The following is a 19,592-nucleotide window of genomic DNA, read 5'->3' as shown; positions in this document are numbered from 1 at the left end:
GTAGACACTTAAAACAGGTTAAGTATTTATCCGAGTTGGTTGTTGCCATTCATGTTTCATTTACATGATTTCAAAACACAGCCTTAGCACTAGTAAGAGCTTGGCTATGATTGACCTAGAGTTCAGAATACAGCTACTAAGTATTCTTCCGAGTCTATATACTGACTATGACTTTCTGATATGACATTTCATTCCTGCACAGCTGTTGCTAACCTGTTTTCACCACTATTTTGAGCCTACGATAAGGTAAGTCATTCTATTATTCAATTCTTTTCTCAGTCTCTAGTTAAAAATTTATTTCAACGCTAGATGCTATCAACTTTACAAGCTATTTTAATAAAAAAGATCAGGTACATGTTTTTATAATACCTTTATCATTTAAATCCTATATTTCAGATGAAATTCTCTCTTTTACCTTTAAATTTGTTTATAATTTGTAGTTAGGTTTAGTAATAAGAATTAGTAGAAAACAACTCTAATAAGCTTCATTTTCAAGTCATGTTGTGCATTTTTATTCTCTCAAGCTTTATGAAGCTTACAAGCCCATACTTTGATCACACAGTTCTAATGGGCTCTCTTTGTGCCCTAATGAAACAAATAAGCAGCAAATATCCACTCCTAGCTATTATCCAGTTTTTAGTTTTTAAGAAATAATTATGTATTATTTATTACAATATTTCTCCCTTTCCCTTTTTCCCTTCAAACCCTCTGCTACACCCCTCTCCACTCTATTTTAAATTCATGAGCTCTCTTTTTCACTGTTATTGCATGTATATGGCCTGCTCAGTTCATGTACTGTTACTTTTATATATGTTTCAGGGCTGATAGTCTACACTGAACAACCAAATGGTGCATTCTTCTCTGGGGAAGACCACTTCTTCTGCCTCCAATTTTCCTCAATGTCCTACAGTTCTTTGTGTAGGATTGAAGTCTTGAGTTCTTTTCCCCTTCTGTTTTTGAATGGTTAAGATCTAGATACCTTCTCAATACTAGTGAACACACTAAAGGAAAAGTCAAGGATTTCTATCTTTCTCTACAAAAATATCCCAAGTAATAAAACCATAGCATATATGCATAAATATTTGTATATGTATCTTATAATGCATAAGAAATGTGCCTGAGAATTGGGATACATAGCAAAATGTATTCTAAAATTTTAACCCAAACACCTCTGTGCTATCAGACTTTATGGGATGACATTTTCAGTACTTTTTCAAATTGTTTTTATGAGTCTTTATGGGCTTTTTCCCATTAGCCAGGGGCTCTCACACAAAGACTCACTAATTTTCCAGACTTACTCTTGATGGTATTACACTATACCTGGGATACCACATGACACTCGTGATTTCTTCTATTTGGCAGTAAATGTTGGGTCTGGTTTAACTTCCTCTGCATTTTCTATAATACTAACAACCAAACTGATCTGCTTGCAATCTGACTGTAGCTCCCTCAGCAATTAAAAGACATAGCCTAGTAAAACATTGGGATATGCTGTCCAGTAATGCATTCATTTTCTCTGAAGGGGCGCTTGAAATAACATCAGTCCTATACATGGTTGCCAGAGGTATTTTATGTCTCTGAGGCAACAGGGAAATTTACAACCAAGTCTGTAGTCTATTATCTAAAAATATTTTCCTCTATCCTTCCCTACTTTTATATTTATTTATTTTACTCAAAGTTGTGCTAAATCTTGGTCTCACACACTAACAGTGCATTCAGGTGGACTTTCAGTACAGGTGATTTTCCCAACTTTGCCAGAAAGGAAATATGGAAGTTGCGACTTGCAAAATATGAAATAGCCATTAGTTAACTAACAAAAACAAACAAAGATATGTATCATCCTGAATAAGATAAAATAACAAGAACTTTCTTTGTAATTTTGCCTGAAGAAGCTAAAACTTTGAAGTAACTATATGAAAAAAAACATTGTTTTCCTGTGTAAACATAATCCTGAAAAGAACTGGACCAATACAGACAAGCCCACACTTGAGAGGTTACCGCAGTCCAGGCAGGGAGAAGGTGCAAAGGCAAAATGGACACACTCCAGAAAAAAATAGAACTCACTAAATTTGACATCAGAAATCAAAACTTATTGCAGATACACGTGTTGCTTGAATGAGTTTATTTGATTGATGCAGAGTACAGACAGCTTAGGAATTGTCCTGTGCTTATATAGGAGCTTGATTTACAAAGACAAGATCAAAATATTTTGAAGAGAAAGAACTGTCAAAATTGCTACTCAAATCACTGGTGATCTCTTAAATAATTAAACTTATTAATTATTTCTTAATTAAATGATTGTTAAAATGATTAAATTCTTAATCATAAAATTGTAAATATGATATTTAATGAACACCAATATACAGCCAGCTTATGTTACTTCAAAGAAATGTTTCCAGTAACACAAAGAGTACAACAAAATCACTAAGTAGACAAACTTTATAAAGAAAGTAAGGTTAATGGGCTTACAGTTTGAACTATGTAAGCTGATGAGCAGGTATCCATGTTGGTTGGGGCTATAATTATTGTCTAATCTCAGATGGAATCATGAGTGTGCGGGAAAGCAAGAAATCAAACTCCAAGACAGGAAGCCAGAGATCTGTATGGGGTCAAGATTGCTTTTTCCCTAACAAATCTCTCTGGAAAAGCAACAGCTTTAAGGGAGGGCTGCCTCCCTCGGGTCTTCTATGCTAGGGGCCACTGTTTTTTCACAGCACTGTGTTGATGACCAAGTTCCCAGAACAAGAAGCCTTGGGGAATAAATTATAGCACCAAGATTTTTTTTTTACTTTATATTTGTTTTATTTTTTATTGGTCTGTGACAGTTTTTTTTTCTAATGTATGGATAATTCTTTCTCTTTTCAGTTTGGTAACTATTAGATATTGGCAAGGTAATTCTAAGCTAGTTAACAAACTATATATTAGATATTGGCAAGGTAATTCTAAGCTATATAGTTTGCTAGAATTTTGGTTGACTTTATATGCAGTGCCATCGTAAACAGTCATAAACAGTTTTCTGAACCGTGGTCCTAGACTACAAATCCAATCACTTTGATGTTGTTTTTCTTGATTCTATATTGTCAACCACAATCAATGAGGATGAATTTCATCCCACTGCAGAGTTCAGTATTTGTTACCTGATTAATTAATATTTGTGATTTGCGGGAAGGATAGAGAGAAATGCAAAGTTCTTGCCTTACTTGGTTTCAGTACTTCACTTTCTTAAGAAGCAGTTTCTGATAACCTTAGTATACCACTGTGCAATTTCACTGTCTAGGATTTGCTCAAGACAATAAAAATAAAAATGTGAAAAACGACTGTTAAAGTTGATTTATTTGTAGTTGCTTCAGACTGCAAGCTGTGGGATATCTTTTTGTATGAAAATAAACTGATTTATATTCGTTCAAGCAATAAAAATAATAAAAATATTGATTTATGCAACAACATAGGTTACTCTGAATAATAATATTCTTAGTGAAAAGCTGACATAGAATCATATAACACAACCTGATTATATCTTTATCACATTCTGGAAGAAGAGAAATTGATTCATGGTTGAAAAAAACTAAAGGAGCTATCATTGACTTTCAAGGCACTAGAAATGTATATTGACTCAAGGAAGTAGAAACAGTCCCAACTTTAGACATACTATATCTGCAAGACATGATTTTCACAGATATATTTTCCCAGTTTCTCATACATCTATTACCAAGCTTTGTTAATTTACCATATTTAAAATTATGTAAAATCACCTAATATTAAATACTTATATATCATGTACATTTTTATTAATTATAGTTTTCTTAATTATTTTATATCCTGACCACAGTTTCCCCTCCTGTTCCCTCCCTCTACCTCTCCTCTTCCCTTGCATCCATTCCTCCTCAGTCTCTTTTCACAAAGGGGCAGGCCAACCATTAGGGTCACAAAGGATGGCATTTCAAATTGAGGCAGAACTAAGCCCCTCCCCAAGCAACTCATCATGAGGAATAGGTTCCAAAAGCCAGTTGAAGTGCCAGGGACAGGTCATGATCCCACTGCTAGAAGAGCCACAAACAGACCAAAATACAAAACTGTCACACACATGCCAAGGGCCTAAGTGAGTCCCATGAAGGTCCCCTAGTTGTTGACCCAGAGTCTTTGAGATCCCATGAGCCCAGATCAGTTGTCTCTGTGGGTTCTCCTGTCATGACCTTGTTCTGCATGGCTCATACAACCTCACTCTCATCGACAGGACTCCAGGCTTCACTCAGTTTCTGGCTGAATATCTCTGCATCTGTGTCCATTAATTACTGAATGAAGGCTCTCTGAAGACTGTTAGGGTAATTACCAATCTGATTTCAGGAAATGGCCAGTTCAGAAACCTTCTCCCCTATCGCTAGGAGTCTTTGTTGGTGTCATCCTTGTGGATTCCTAGAAGATTCCCTGGCACCACATTTCTTCCTAACCCTGAAGTGACCCTCCCATTAAGATATCTCTCTTATTACTCCCCCCTTCAATCAGGCCCACAACCTGTCCAACCTGATCCCAAATGTTCCTATCCTCCCCGAATCCCTCAACTCCAGTTTACCCAGGAGATCTCTTCTCCCTCCCCTTCCCAGAGAAATATCTGGGTTCCTCTTTGTACTCTACTTGTTACCTAGCTTATCTGGGGCTGTGGATTCTAGACTGGTTATCATGTATTTTACAGCTAATATCCACTTATGAGTGAGTATACAGCATGTTTGTTTTTCTGAGTCTGGGTTACCTCATTCAGAATAATTTTTTTTTCTATTTCCACTCATTTGTCTGCAAATTACATAATGGCTTATTTATTTATTTATCTCAGCAGAGAAATTCTCCATTGTGTGAATGTATCATATTTTCTTTGACCATTCTTAGATTAAAGGGCATCTAAATTGTTTTCAGGTTCTCGGTATAATGAATAACACTCCTACTTCTATGAACATAATTGAGCAAGTGTCTTTGTTGTACAATTTAGAATGCTTTTTGTATACAACCAAGATAGATATATAAGCAAGATATGTATACAAACCAAGATAGGTTTATGTATACCACAAGATAGGGTCTTGTGGTAGATTGATTTCTGATTTTCTGAGAAACCACCATATTGATTTCCAAAGTGGCTATATAAGTTCACCCTCCCACCAGCAATGGAGGAGTGTTCCCTTTACTCCACATCCTATCCAATATAAGCTGTCAACTGTGCTTTTGATCTTAGACATCCTGACAGATGTAAAATGATGTCTCAGAATCATTTTGATTTGCACTTCCCTGATGACTAAGGATGTTACACTTGAAGTGTATCTCAGCCATTTGAGATTCCTCTATTGAGAATTCTCTGTTTTGATTACTAACCCACTTTTAATTAGATTATTTGGTATCTTGATGTCTAGTTTCTTGAGTTCTTAATATGTTTTGGAGATCAGCCCTCTGTCAGATATGGGTCAGTGAAGATGTTTTCCCATCCCTAGGAGCTGCCATTTTTTTTATTGACCTTGTCCTTTGCCTGACAGAAGCTTTTCAGTTTCAGGAGGTTCCATGTATTAATTGTCAATCTCAGTGTCTGCACTACCAGTGTTATTTCCTGGAACTTGTCTCCTGTGCCAATTGGTTTACTGATACTTCCCACTCTATTTTCTATTAGGTTCAATGTAACTGGATTTATGTTGAGGTCTTTGATCCACTTGTGCTTGAGTTTTGTACAGGGTGATAGATATGGGTCTATTTGCAATTGTTTTCATGCCAGTATCCAGTTATGACAGCACTGTTGTAAATAGGAGCGGAACGGGCTACGTTCCTGGTACCTGGCCGCCCGCATGGCTAGCTTTATACCCAAAATAATTCCATGGAAACTATATTCTTTTAAACACTGCCTGGCCCATTAGTTCTAGCCTCTTATTGGCTAGCTCTTACATATTGATATAACCCATTTCTAATATTCTGTGTAGCACCATGAGCTGGCTTACCAGGAAAGATCTTAACCTGTGTCTGTCTGGAGTGAGAGAATCATGGCGACTGCCTGACTCTGCTTCTTTCTCCCAGCATTCTGTTCTGTCTACTCCGCCTACCTAATTTTCTGTCTTATCAGGGCCAAGCAGTTTTCTTTATTAATTAACCAATGAAAGCAACAGATAAGATATAAGATGCACCTCCATCACAGCACTGTTTGTTGAAGATGTTTTCTTTTTTCCATGCATTTTGGCTTCCATGTCAAAAATAAGGTGTTCCTAAGTGTACTGATTTATATCAGGATCTTCAACTTTATTTCATTGATCCACATGTCTGTTTTTATGCCAATACCAATTTGTTTTGATTACCATAGTTCTATAGTAGAACTTAAAGTTAGGAATGGTGTTACCACCAGAATTTCCTTTATTGTACAGAATTGTTATAGCTATCCTGGGTTTTTTGTTTTTCCATATGAAGCTGAGTATAGTTCTTTGTAGGTTTGTGAAAAACTGTGTTGGAATTTTGATGGGGATTGTATTGAATCTGTGCATTGCTTTTTGTCAGGTTGCCACTTTTACTATGTTAATCCTACCAATCCATGATCATGGATAATCTTTCCACTTTCTGATATCCTCTCCAATTTATTTCTTCAAAGGCTTAAAGTTCTTGCCATACAGGTCTTTCACTTGTTTGGTTACAATAATTCAAAGAAATATTATATTTCTCATGGCTATTGTAAAGGGTGTTATTTCCTTGATTTCTTTTTCAACCCAATTATCATTTGTATATTGGAAGGGTAATTTTTTAAAATACTCTTGTATCCACCCCTATTACTGAATGTTGTTTACCATTTGTAGGAATTCTCTGGTAGAATTTTTGGAGTCACTTATATATGCTATCATATTATATGCAAATAGTGAAATTTTAACTTCTTCCTTTCCAATTTGTGTCCCATTGACCTTCTTTTGTTGTCTCATTGCTCTGTCTAGAACTTCTAATACTATATTTAATTGATATCCAGAGACCAGCCTTGTCTTGTTTCTGATTTTAATAGACTTGTTTTGTGTGTTACTCTCCACATAATTTGATGTTGGCTGTCAGCTTGTTGTATGTTGCTTTTAGTATGTTTAGGTATGTTCCTTGTATCCTAGTCTCTCTAAGACCTTTATCATGAAGGGATGCTAGATTTTATCAAAGACTTTTCCATCATCTAGTGAGATGATCATGTGGGGTTTTTTATTTCAGTGTATTTATATTGTGGATTACATTGACAGATTTTCATATGTTGAATCATCCTTGCATTTCTGGAATGAAGCCAAGTTGACCATGGTGAATGATCTTTTTCATGTGTTATTGGATTTGGTTTGCTAGTATTTTATTCAGTGTTTTTTGCATCAATGTTCATAAGGGAAATTGGTCTATAATTTCCTCTTTTTACATATTTACATGGTTTGGGTATCAGGATAAATGTAAACTCATAAAAGAATATGGCAAATATCCCAACTTTAAAAGCCAATGCCAGATGGTTTTTGCACAGAATTCTACCAGACTTTCAAAGAACAGCTAATGCCAATATTCCTTACATTGTTCCTTACAATAGAAAAAGAAGAAACATTGCTAAATTCTTTTTATCATGTGTATTTTAAAGAAACTGTTTGACAAAATCTAGCATGTAAATATTTGGAAAAATACAAATATTTACAGATTAATTTGAAACCTGCAAAATATGGTATATTCATTGATGATTATGCCATGGGAAGACATGATTAAAGCAGAATTGTAAAATCTAAACAGTGTAAGGTCTCACAGAAGATCATGATTCCATAAAAGAGTTGTAACTTTATACAATTTAATAATAGAAATTAAAATTAGAAAGCTTTGCTTTCCTCTGATACATTCTAAAATGATTCTAATGTGTCTGTTTAGGAAAATCAGCTCTAAGTTTTTAGGATGCTTTTGAAGTTATTTCAGTCATTCTGCTGGAAGCCAACTTTAATGGTTTTGTTTGGGGATAGAGAGAACCTCATCACTGTTAAGTGTGTTACACACACAGACATCTTCCCCAGAAAATGGGATAAAATCTATATGCAGTACTCATAAATAATTATTTATTCTGTATGTTCAGATATTAAATTCATGATTCCCAATTGGATAAATTTTGAGCCATAATTTCCTGAATGCAATATTAAATTTAAGGATTTGAAATCATACATCCAGGTTTAATACACAAAATAACTACTGAAAAATACAAGGGATAAAAAGGACTATGATCAGCTCATATAAGAAGGTACTGACAGTGCTAACTGTGTACATGCATAACATTGGGTTGGAAACAGTTTTTAAAAAAATTGAAGCTTTGAATATTTATTCAGTTATAACCAAGACAACTAGAAAAGTAGAACAAACATGTATTTTACAAGACTATTCCCTTTGGAAAAGTATTAGAAGGTAAATCATAGTTCAGTCACTAGAAATTCTTTAAATTGTTGTGAATTGAGGGCTATAATATTTTACAAATTACATGGACAAATCTTATTGTTTTTCTTTGATTGAGAAAATAGTTTTGCTCAGAATAGATTTTTTTTTATGTTGTTGAAGTTGTTTTAATAATTTACTGCCTATGAAGGAAAGTTACTGCCATCATAGTATTTTAAATGTTGGGTTTACATTTCTTGGAGTTTAGCTAACACACTTGTTATTAGAAAAATAATTAACATTACACAAATGCCACTCTATTAAACATTTGACTGGTAACAATATTTTTATTAATATAGTGACATGACAATTGAAAAGTGAAATCAGACTCATGTGATAACATGGTTTATTTTAATTCCATTTGATGTGCTCACACTTTTAAAATTTCTATTTTATATACTCATATATCTTAATTTGAAGCATTTTTCTGGTTGAAAATATATTTTCTTACAAAGAATATTCTTGAGTTTTATATGACAACTTACTGGGAAGCTTCCTGATGACTCAATTGTTCTTGAAAACATTAGATGACATATTTAATTTGTGTTGGTATTAATTTTTTTCTAAAATTGTCTATTAATCCTTTATATGAAAATTAATGTAGCTGATGTGTTCAGGATGAGTTATTTTTTCAAGCAAAGGATGCAATTGTATACCACCATGTAGCGATTGTAAGATTTATGAATCTACCGACAGTCCCCAAGCCTCGGTTGATTTATGTCTCAAAGCTTTCCAATGTTTTGAAACAATCAAATTGACAGTTCTAGTACTTAAATGAAACGACTAGCTTATTAATGAAACAACACAGCCATTATAGTACCATTAATTCTTAATCACTTGTAATGGCAACTAAACATATTTTGATCTTTAAGATACTGCATTTTAGGAATGATTGTTCTAAGGAGTGATTTCTGAAACACTGCCATCTTGTGGCACTGTTTCTGATATGAACTGATAAAAACAAAAACTGGTCTAATAAGATTACTAGGTAAACAAAAATGATTTCCATGGAAACCTATGGAACAAAAATAGCCTATAACTTAATTAGGAAGCATTCCTTCTATGTTCATCCAGACTAATGTAGTATCATAAGCAGAAGGTATAATATATTCTAATTGCCTACACATTTATTACGAGGAAATAATTAAAGGAGAAATTTAGTCAATACTAGCTAATACTCTCCAAAGGGGAAAAGGCTTAAGTTTTAATAAACCTGAAGTACTTCTATAGAGAAATTCTGTATTAGGCTTGTTCAATATAAGCTTTATTTAAATCTTAGCAAACACACATACTCATTGACTGTCCTTGGCTTTAGATTGAACAGGACCTCATTTGCAGCATGATTTGAACTATAAGTAATGTGGTATTACAGTGATATGATTGAGTTGTTTGATAATTCAGGACCTTCTAATAACCCCACTCTCTCTTCTGATTAATTCAAACATATAAATAATATGTATATACAGAGTTACCTTAAACTCTATTTTGTGACTGACAAGATTATTTCATTGAATTTCTATCCTTAAAAGCAAGTAACACTTCAAATTAAGCCTTTTCCCCAAACATAGGATATTTAAGTATTTGCCATTGTTAAGACAAATAAAGAATATTTGATATGATCTAAAAATATCTCAAAATTGTTTATATGATACTGGAAAAATCACAGTGTCTACTTGAAACAGTAGGTTTAGGGATGTTCACTTGATGCATTCTGTTATTTTAAGGGTTATGTCGTAGAGAATCAGAAATTACACAACCATTATATGAAGATATTCTGAAAATTTAACCCACTGGAAAAGTAGCTACATGGTCTTTGGTACTAAGAAGTTCCCTGGTAATGCACCAGGGGCATTTGATAGATCACAGACAGAAAAAGAATATTTGTACACTCTCTTAAGATTTGTTTAGGCCTATCTTGTAGCTGAAACACAAGGAAGCAGTACAAAGTAATCCTGAGTAAAATGCCCCCAAGCTTTGAGTGCTGAAATAGGTTTCATAAAATAAAAGGAAAACTCCTTATGCAGCAACCTTGCTCTTGCTCTCAAGACAGGCTTTTATTTTCTGTGGGGGAATTAATGTGAGTACTATCAATGAACTCAGCCTCATAAGAATCCTTCCTTACATCTTTGCTAAATGCTTTTTGTTTCTGTACATCTTAGTCCAAAATTCAAGTGTTTTTACTTTTACTGTGGACTCAGAGACAAACTTCTCTATTTTCTTTTGACATTGAATCTTTGATGCTGTGATGGCATTAACAGTATTAGTAGCCTTCCTCAGCATGTCTTCAAATGCAGAATACAGAATTAACTAATGTTTAAAGTAGGAAGCATAACATATTTGAGTAAGAAACAATGCTGGTATGGTAAGACAAAATACTTTTATGAGTGATATATTCCTTTCCCTTTGATCATTATTGCTCTAATTTCATTTTTAAAAGCCATTTGATTATGATCCAACATGTGAAAAATAGTGTTTAGAGATAGAAACTCAATCATGTTTGGAATAAAGATGTTAATGTTTACGCTATTTGAAAAAAGGTGGTATTATTTTCCATATAAGTTGCAACAATATTCAACTCCAAGCACCACTTACACATGAACAGAATTCACAACTAATAAAGTTATGTGCAAATGTGCCCTGCTATGTCTTGGTATTCAGTAGTCTAAAGACATCCTCTCGGAGAGACCATAGGTATGAATGTGATATTATGAATCCATAATGCAATGAGTTAAGAAGCTCAGATTTGCAGAGAACATGCAATTCTAAAACATTTTACACATTTTCAGTATATACATATGTACATATATAGATATATTATGTGTATTATATATAATATACAGGTGAAAATATATTCTGTCGTATATACATATATTCATATGTATGTATATATGAAGAATCTATTTTATTCAGCTAAAGTAGCTCTGAAGAAACAAAAAACAAGATGTTTAAAAGTAACAAACATTTCAATATATCACTAAAAACTAAAGAGCACTTTTAAGTGTGTGCATCTCATACACTATTGCTTTAGAATGAAAAAACATTGATGGATTGGTCAATGAATAATGTTGACTTCTCTTTCTTGTGTGAATAATCCAGTAGTTGGAGAGGTGTAATTCTAGTGATTATTCACTCTTAGAACAAATATTGTGATCTGAAGTTGTCCATTGAAGATTACTCATGCAGGTACAAAGTGATTCTTGATAAGTAACCAGAGAATACTAGCTCATTATTCATTAACTCTAACTCCTAAAATGATACAAAAATGTTTTGAGATTAGGGAAAAGTAATTTAGAGGACACTGTGTTTATTCTTGCATGCGTTACAGGTAGGTCTCTAAGAGTTCCACAGTGTCTTTATTCTTGCATGCAGTACAGCTAGGTCTCAGAGTTCCAATTTAAAGTTACAAATACTATTCAGTGGAAAAAGCTAGTTGGAAATGGGAGGTTTGTCAAAAACATATTAAAATCATCTGAAATCCATCCTTTCAAAAGAATGATGGCATTCAAAAACAAGACATTAGGCCAACTTTACTGTGGTTTTTCAGCGTGTTCATCGTCCTTGATACTATAGCCTAGTTTCATGTTTTCACAATTTAGTCTTCAGTTTCCTCTATGGGCAGGACAGGCGTATGCACATAGCAAGAACAGCCTCTAACTAGCATATGGCACAAGATAACTCTTAATATTCTGACTTTCTAATATAGTGAATGGACCAATTTTTCTAATTCAAAGAGCATAAGGAAAAAGTAGAAATACATCCATGGGACTTAGCTTTTCATGGACATTTTCATCTTATTATTTTAAAGTAGTTTAAAAATGAGAATGGAAAATTTTCTACATTTTAAAATATCATCTACTTTATTTAACCCCAAACTTGTCTGAGAACAGAAAGAAAGAAGATAGATAAAATAAATATTGATCTTCAATGTCAATATCACATTATATTCTACAACATTCTAAATTGTCTCTAATGTCATATATTTCTTATAATTGAAACACTATTTCTGATTAAAAGTTAATTTTCTAATTCTCTTTAACTGTGTTAAATTAGTTTATTTCAGCAATTCAAAACACTCTTCCATAATATCTTAAGCTCCAAATTATTATCACTTACTCCTTTAGATTGTAAGACTTAGTACTCTAAGGCCTTAATCTGCCCAGTGCAGAATCTCACCACCGGGTCAGCAATGAAAATATTATGAGTCCCCAGAGTGACGGGATATACACCGCAATCGTTGAACTGTCCCAGCTTATGTTCCTACAGAGATTTGGTCACAGAGGCGATTTGGCTCGCTTTGAGGAGGCTGTGAATGACTTCCTGCCAGCCGTCTTGGCAATTCTAGTAGGGTTAGTTACGTCATCCTGAACCACCTGTACTGGCTCTTAACTTCTGCCAGACCTTCTAGGATTGCCAAAGCATCTGAGAAACCTCCCTTTATTTCCTGTGCAACAATCCGAAGGCCGGAAATTCACCATGTCTGTTCTCAACATCCATCTCAGAGAGATCTCTGACTCTGATGGAATTCCTACTGTTACGGTTGATCTCTACAACACCTCAAAAGGACTCTTCTAACCTGCGGTGCCCAGCAGTGCCTGCACTGGTGTCTCTGAAGTCCTGGATAAAACATACTACATGGGAAAGCCTGCCTCAAAGGCTGTTGAGCACATGAATAAAACTATAGCACCCTTTATGGTTAGCAAGAAACTGAATGTTGTGGAACAACATTCTGATGGTCTAGATGGATGGAACTGAAAATACATCTAGCTTTGGTGCAAATGCCATTCTGCAAGTCTCACCAGCTGTCTGCAGAGTTTGTGCCATGGAAAAGGGAAGCCCCTTTACCATCACACCTCTGAGTTGGCTAATAACCCTGAAGTCACCCTGCAGCACCGTCTTTTAATGTGATTAAGGGTGATTCTCAAGCTGGCAAGAAGCTAGCTATGCAAGAGTCCATGATCCTCCCTGCAGAGGTGTCCAGTTTCCCAGAGGCCATGGTTATTAGAGCAGAGGTTTACCTGAACCTGAAGAAAGTCATCAAGGAGAAATACAGGAAGAGTGCCATCAGTGTGAGTAATGAGGACATTAAGTTTGCACCTAACACCCTGGAGAACAGGAAGTCCCAGAGGTGCCGAAGAATGCAATTGCAAAAGCAAGCTACACTGTCATTAGCATAGAGGTGGCTGCCTCTGTGTTCTCCAGGTCTGGTAAGTATGACTTGGACTTCAAATCTCTGGTAGTCACACCTGACCAGCTGCTTGACTTGCATAAGTCCTTCATTTGGGAGTAAGCACTGCTGTCTATTGAACACCCCTTTGGCCATTCGTTTGGGATGGGGGATTGCAAGGGTGGAAAGACTGAAAAATGACTAGAACTGGGGTGCATGATGTGAAATCACTAAAAAAAAATACAAAAGTGAAAAAAAGAGTTAAAATGGAGTAGAAGAATTTAATTTTTTAAAAATAGTTTGACATTTGTTCTGAAATGCTGTTTTGATTTTATCGCAATATCAGGTGCATGAGAAGAACGGATAATTCTACAAGACTAATAATACAGAAAAGCCATGAAGTGAAGGATGGTTATCATTTATGCTAGCCCCAGGTGGTTGTGGGTATTCTTTTCCCTGGTTGAGCAGTCACAGGAAGCCATCCCATAGTATGCACTGCTGTTGCATCAGACTATCATTGTGTTAAAGTTCCCCATTCTGTCAAGTCTGCTTAAGTTTCACCCAGTGCTCCTCTTTACCTTCCAGAGGAGCCAACCTGCCAAGAAAGTGTTCAGCCCTAACCAAAATGAGCTCACTGCTTTGTGCTCATGGCGGCTTTGTAGCACTCCTTTAGGACAGAGCATTCACTGTGAATTTGCATTTGCAACTTCATTGACAGGTATTTAAATAATGCTAAATTCTCTTAAAGTTTACTATTCAATTACGTGTGTGTGTGTGTGTGTGTGTGTGTGTGTGTGTGTGTGTGGTGTAGGTAAAAGAACAACTGTGGTTGTCAGTTCTATTTTTTGCCTATGTGATTCCTGTATTCAAACAAAGACCATCAAACAAATATACTTACCTGATGAGATTTGTTACTCTCCCAATCTTGGTTCATTTTCATTACAAAATCCCCTTAGATATTAGCTATTTAAAAATTAACATCACTCAAAAATGGAACCTGGTTTTTATGGTTATACAAATCTAATTCCATTTAATCATATTTAGGAAATAGTAAGTATATTACTTACTAAATAAAGCCCACAAAATTAAATTATTCTTTGGTCTAAATTCTCCAGTAAGAAATAAATTTTATTCAGAACAAATCAGATGTACACCTTTGTTTTGTATACTTACTAATAAGTAACTTTTAATAGGTTTCCCAGTAGCAATACTTTGTAGATATTACTCAGCAGTAAGTTTTAATGATGTACAGATAGCAAGTTAAATTCTTCACATATATGGTAAGTAAATCTTTAGAAAAAAATATATACTGTGTATTTGAAGAAATCATATGTTGTATTAGTTATTTTCATTATTGCTTTGACAAAATATTTAATCAAAGCAACTTAATGGGGAAAAGGGATTATTACGGCTCCCCATTTCAGGGCTTCACAGTTCATCATCGAGGTGAAGACATACAATCAGGATCTGAGTCAGCTGATGGATGACATTGCATCTTCAGTCAGGAGTCAGGGAGTGATGTGTAATGGTCTCCATCCCATCCTCTCTTTCTAATGCAGTCTAGGACCTAAGCCCAGGGACCGGCACTTAGGCCCTGGTCATCTCACCTCCATTAACAAAATCCGTCTAATACTTCTGATCAAGAGACTTGTCTCACTGTTCTTGTCAAGGTGACAAAGTTAACCAAGACCAGCATTCACCCTGCTTTGAATTTTCATATTCAAAAGAGTCATAAGCAAAATAATGTATAACTATTTCTTTATTCATTAGGTAAACCTCTGTTTGCTATGGTTTATAATAAATGGTCTCAAGTTGTAGAGATTGATCTATTCATTCTTATGCTTATCTGAATGGTTTTTGAATGAAAATTAGTTTCCAGAATAAAATCCCTGCTTTCATCACATATTGACAGCCTTTCCCACTGAAAACAACAACCTTATAATGTCCTCATAAACAACATGATGTCCAAGATTCTGTCAAATAAAATATCCATAGAATATAAATAAAGTGTTAATTTCAGTTAAATCTTTAACTGTTTTGATGATAAATTATTGTATAACAAGCTGTGTGTTTATGCCTCTGTGTGTATGTGTGTGTAAGTGCTCAAAATGCAAATAATTAAATTTATATTCTTTGTGTCTTTTTTTTTTTCAAAAAAAGCATCCAACACAAGCAAGTTATTTAAATTCTTTGGATTTCTCATCCCAGAATACTGTATTCTTTCAAACTACTTCTTATTTAACTAAAATCCCAGGGGCTAGAAGGCTGCCAAGAAGTATAGTATTTCTGGCTCAAAGAACAAGGACAATTCCCCCAAGTGTGGAATGTATTGAAAGTTGTTTATTATAAACACGAAGATGCTGAAACTCTATTCACTGTAAGACAAATTGAAATCCAGTGCACTTGAAGGTAAGCGTTGCAAAAGCAGCTGCAGCAACAAGCTTGTTGGAGTCGGCAGTTTTAATGAGAACATTATGAAAAAGTTGAATCTTGCTATTTTCTATTGGCTGTCAACAGCATCTATTCACCAGTATTTTCTGTTATAGTAGAAAAGTTAATCATCTGGATTCATTGAGCATTCCAATAAGCATATCATTATCATATAAATATACTCTGTACTGAGAAAACCTTCTGTGTTGTAACTAGACAGTGCATGATCTTGCAAGGTCACTGAATCTATATAAATCAGGATTTTGAAAAGGCCTAGTTTATGGCAGTTTATTGTTGAAGAGAGCTGTGAAGCATTGGGAGAAGACAGTGATAATGTGCTTCTCCTTAGAAACCTCAGTGACTAAAGAAATTAATCACAAAAAGCGACAGTTGCACACAAAATTTTTCTGCAGTTGTTTAATTTCTTAGCTGTTTGCTCGTGGCAGGGTATGCAGTTCACACAGGCTAGACCTGTGGCAGAATTCATTATCTTGTTTCCCAGAGGTGTGCAGATGTAAGTAAACTTCAAATAAAGCTAAACCTGTGCTCAAACAGTAGTTTGGGTCAGAGTTCTCGAGCTTTCAACATCCCTGTTCTCTGGCCTCTCCCCCAGCATCTATCGAACCTCTGTTTCATGTCTATATGAAGCCAGTGAGAACAAGAGAAGATTTACGTTCTGAGACGTTCACAGTGATTTTGAATTAATTTTGGTTGGGATAGGTACAGTTGCAGACCTTAGATGCCTTACCAGAGGATGAGTGCAGGCTTGCACCACTGTCCTCCCTTTGTCTTTCTTTCCTTGAAAATACGTAGGCAATAAAAGATATCAAAAATTGGGTGCTTTAATCTTAATAAGGGTTGTGATCACTAACCAGAAAATGCATATGAGAAATAATAACACTAAGAATTTCATAGAATTCTCACTTAAAAAATGTTTGTGTGTGTGTGTGTGTGTGACCATGAAGGCACAAAGGTGGAGGTCGGAGGGAATCTTGTGTGTAGGAGCCTGTTCTCTCTTAGCCAGCTAGGGTTCCTGGTTTTGAGGGACGTTAAGGCTAAGGAAGTGTGAGATAAAAGAAACTGAGACAGAAAACACAGGATAGAATTGGCAGGTCTGTTTGTTCATGCCAAAACAGTCAAATAGCCCAGAGTTTATTTCTGAACTTGCTTTTATATAGATCCATGGCAGAAGGCAGAACAAAGAGCCATACCATCAGCCAACCATCTTCCTGCACTGTCTTTGGGAGAAAACGTAAGCAGGTTCATCACTCATGTGAATTCTGCTGGCAGCAAACAGCTTTCTTTTTTCTACTTCTTAATAGATAACATATTCTTTTCTCATGGGCAAAATCTCTTCCCCGTGGGCTTAATCAGAACTTTCTCACAGCCCTCAAGGATACAGAGAGAGCAGGCAGGCTTGAACTCAAATGAGTATTTTAAGTCAGAATTGACACCAGATGGAAACTGAGTCACCTGTGGGCTAACACACTTGTGAGACTGGATCTCTTTTCTTCTACATGCATTCTGGCTTGCTTGGTGTCAAGTTTCTTTACCAGTAATCTTGTAATCCCTGAGGATACATGTTGTATAATATTATTTTAATTATGTAAAGGTGTGTTCCATTTGTTTATGCTACATTTGATTAACAATGTAAAGATGTGCTGTTTAGCCTGCCTAAGGTACCTGATTGGTATAATAAAAAGCTGAATGGTCAATAGCAAGCTAGGCAGAAGAGGGATAGGCAAAACTGGCAGGCAGAGAGAATAAGCGGTAAGAGAAATCTAGGCTCTGAGAGAAAAGAGAACAAGGGAAAAGAGAGAGAGAGAGAGAGAGAGAGAGACACCTTGAATCATCCATCTTGGAAGTTTCCAGACAGACAGACACAGAAGAAGCAGGAAAAGTAGAACATACAGAATGAAATAAAGGCAAAATTCCTGAGGGAAAAAGTGGATGAAGAGAAACAGTTTAAATTAACTTATAAGAGCTGGTGGGACAAGCATAAGGTAAGACTGATCATTCATAAATAATAAGAAGAGTCCATGTTATGATTTACAAACTGGTTTGTGGCCCAAAGAAACCCTGCTACATCTACAAGCTTTCAATAAGTGCATTAACATATACATTTAAAACTTACGTTTCATTTCCAAGCTCTTGCAATAATCTCACCTAGTTGTAACATTCTGTGCACGGATAAGCTTAGCTGAAATCAAATGATAAGGACAACAGAGCTAAGGTGCACAGTTTCTTAGATATGAAATGATATAAATAACTAGAAAAAAGCTACAAGATTAATTTTATATAAAAGAGTGTATTAACTATATTTCTTGTTTCTGTGACAAACTACTTGAAAACTAACTTAAGAAATTAGCATTAGCTGACAGTTTGAGGGGACAGCACATCCCAGGGAGGAAGGTTTTTGGGCAGGAACAATTTTACTAAGGTAGCAAATGGGACAGCTGGTCACATTGTGTCCACAGTCAGGATGCAGAGTGTAGCCTGTTAATGTTTGCTTGGCTTCCTCTGTTTTTACTTTTTATTCATCTTGAGATCTCAGTTTATGGATACTCTTTCCCATGCTCATATTTGATCTTTCATCTTCAGATAAACCCCAATGAATTTATTTCTACAAATATGCTGAGAGATGTGTATACTAAGTGGTTCAAAATCCAATCAAATTGAGAGTGAGAATTAACCATTGTAAAACCACTGTTTCTCAGATCGACACCTAAAAACATCTTGTGTGTGTGTGTGTGTGTGTGTGTGTGTGTGTGTATAAGTATGGTGTATACACACAAATGTGTATACGTGTACATTTTCTTGTGAATCCAAGAAGGCTAGAAAAGCACATTGGGCATCTACCTCTGTGATTCTTTTGCTTGTTTTTTGAAACATATTCTTTCACTCAGCTTAGAGTTTGTGTTCATTTGTGTCCTTCAACTAATTAGGAGTCCAACAAACACAACTGTTCTTCCTATAACTTTGTTCTCCAGTACTGTGCTCCTAAGTATATGATATTCAGTCTTAATGTGGTGCTGGGATCCGGTCCTCATGCTTGTGTTAGTAATTGTTCTTAACATTGAGATGTCGCTCCACTCACCAAACACATCTCTCTTAAATGTAACATTTCAACCCTCAACCCTCTAGACTCAACATAATCTAATAAGGCAAATATGCATTAATTCCAGCATTAATAGTTCTTATAATTGTAATGGTTTCAATGCTGTTTTAAAAGTATAAAGTCTCTTCAGAGATTTAAGGAAACCTTATAGCTGTGAATGCCATCAAAAACACGAGCTAAATATTTCCAATTCACAATGGTATAGTAATCATTCATATGCCAAAAGGAGGGATGGGGGTCATAGGAAAGAAAGATCAGACCAAGGCAAAGCCAAAATCCAGAGCAAATAAGAAACCTTGCACAGTTCGGTCCAGTACCAAGGGTTGCTAGTGTCATTCTGGGATCCACAGGCTTTATCCCACACTTCTTTTTCCGACAGAAAATGTCCCCATCTTAGTCTTGATCCACTGTTTTTCTGAGTTTGAGACTTTCCTTAATGAATATCCCATGGAA

At 35.3% G+C, this 19,592-nt stretch overlaps 1 pseudogene; it reads left to right on the top strand.

The window, feature by feature from the left end:
- The first annotated feature begins 12,900 nt into the window (after nt 1-12,900).
- On the top strand, nt 12,901-13,714 carry LOC142838506 (alpha-enolase-like; annotated as a pseudogene).
- Nucleotides 13,715-19,592: the final 5,878 nt, after the last annotated feature.

This window comes from Microtus pennsylvanicus, chromosome 19, assembly GCF_037038515.1.
Source record: "Microtus pennsylvanicus isolate mMicPen1 chromosome 19, mMicPen1.hap1, whole genome shotgun sequence".
Lineage (NCBI taxonomy): Eukaryota > Metazoa > Chordata > Mammalia > Rodentia > Cricetidae > Microtus > Microtus pennsylvanicus.
The sequence above is the reverse complement of the archived record's forward strand: the minus strand, read 5'-3'. Positions and strand labels throughout refer to the sequence as shown.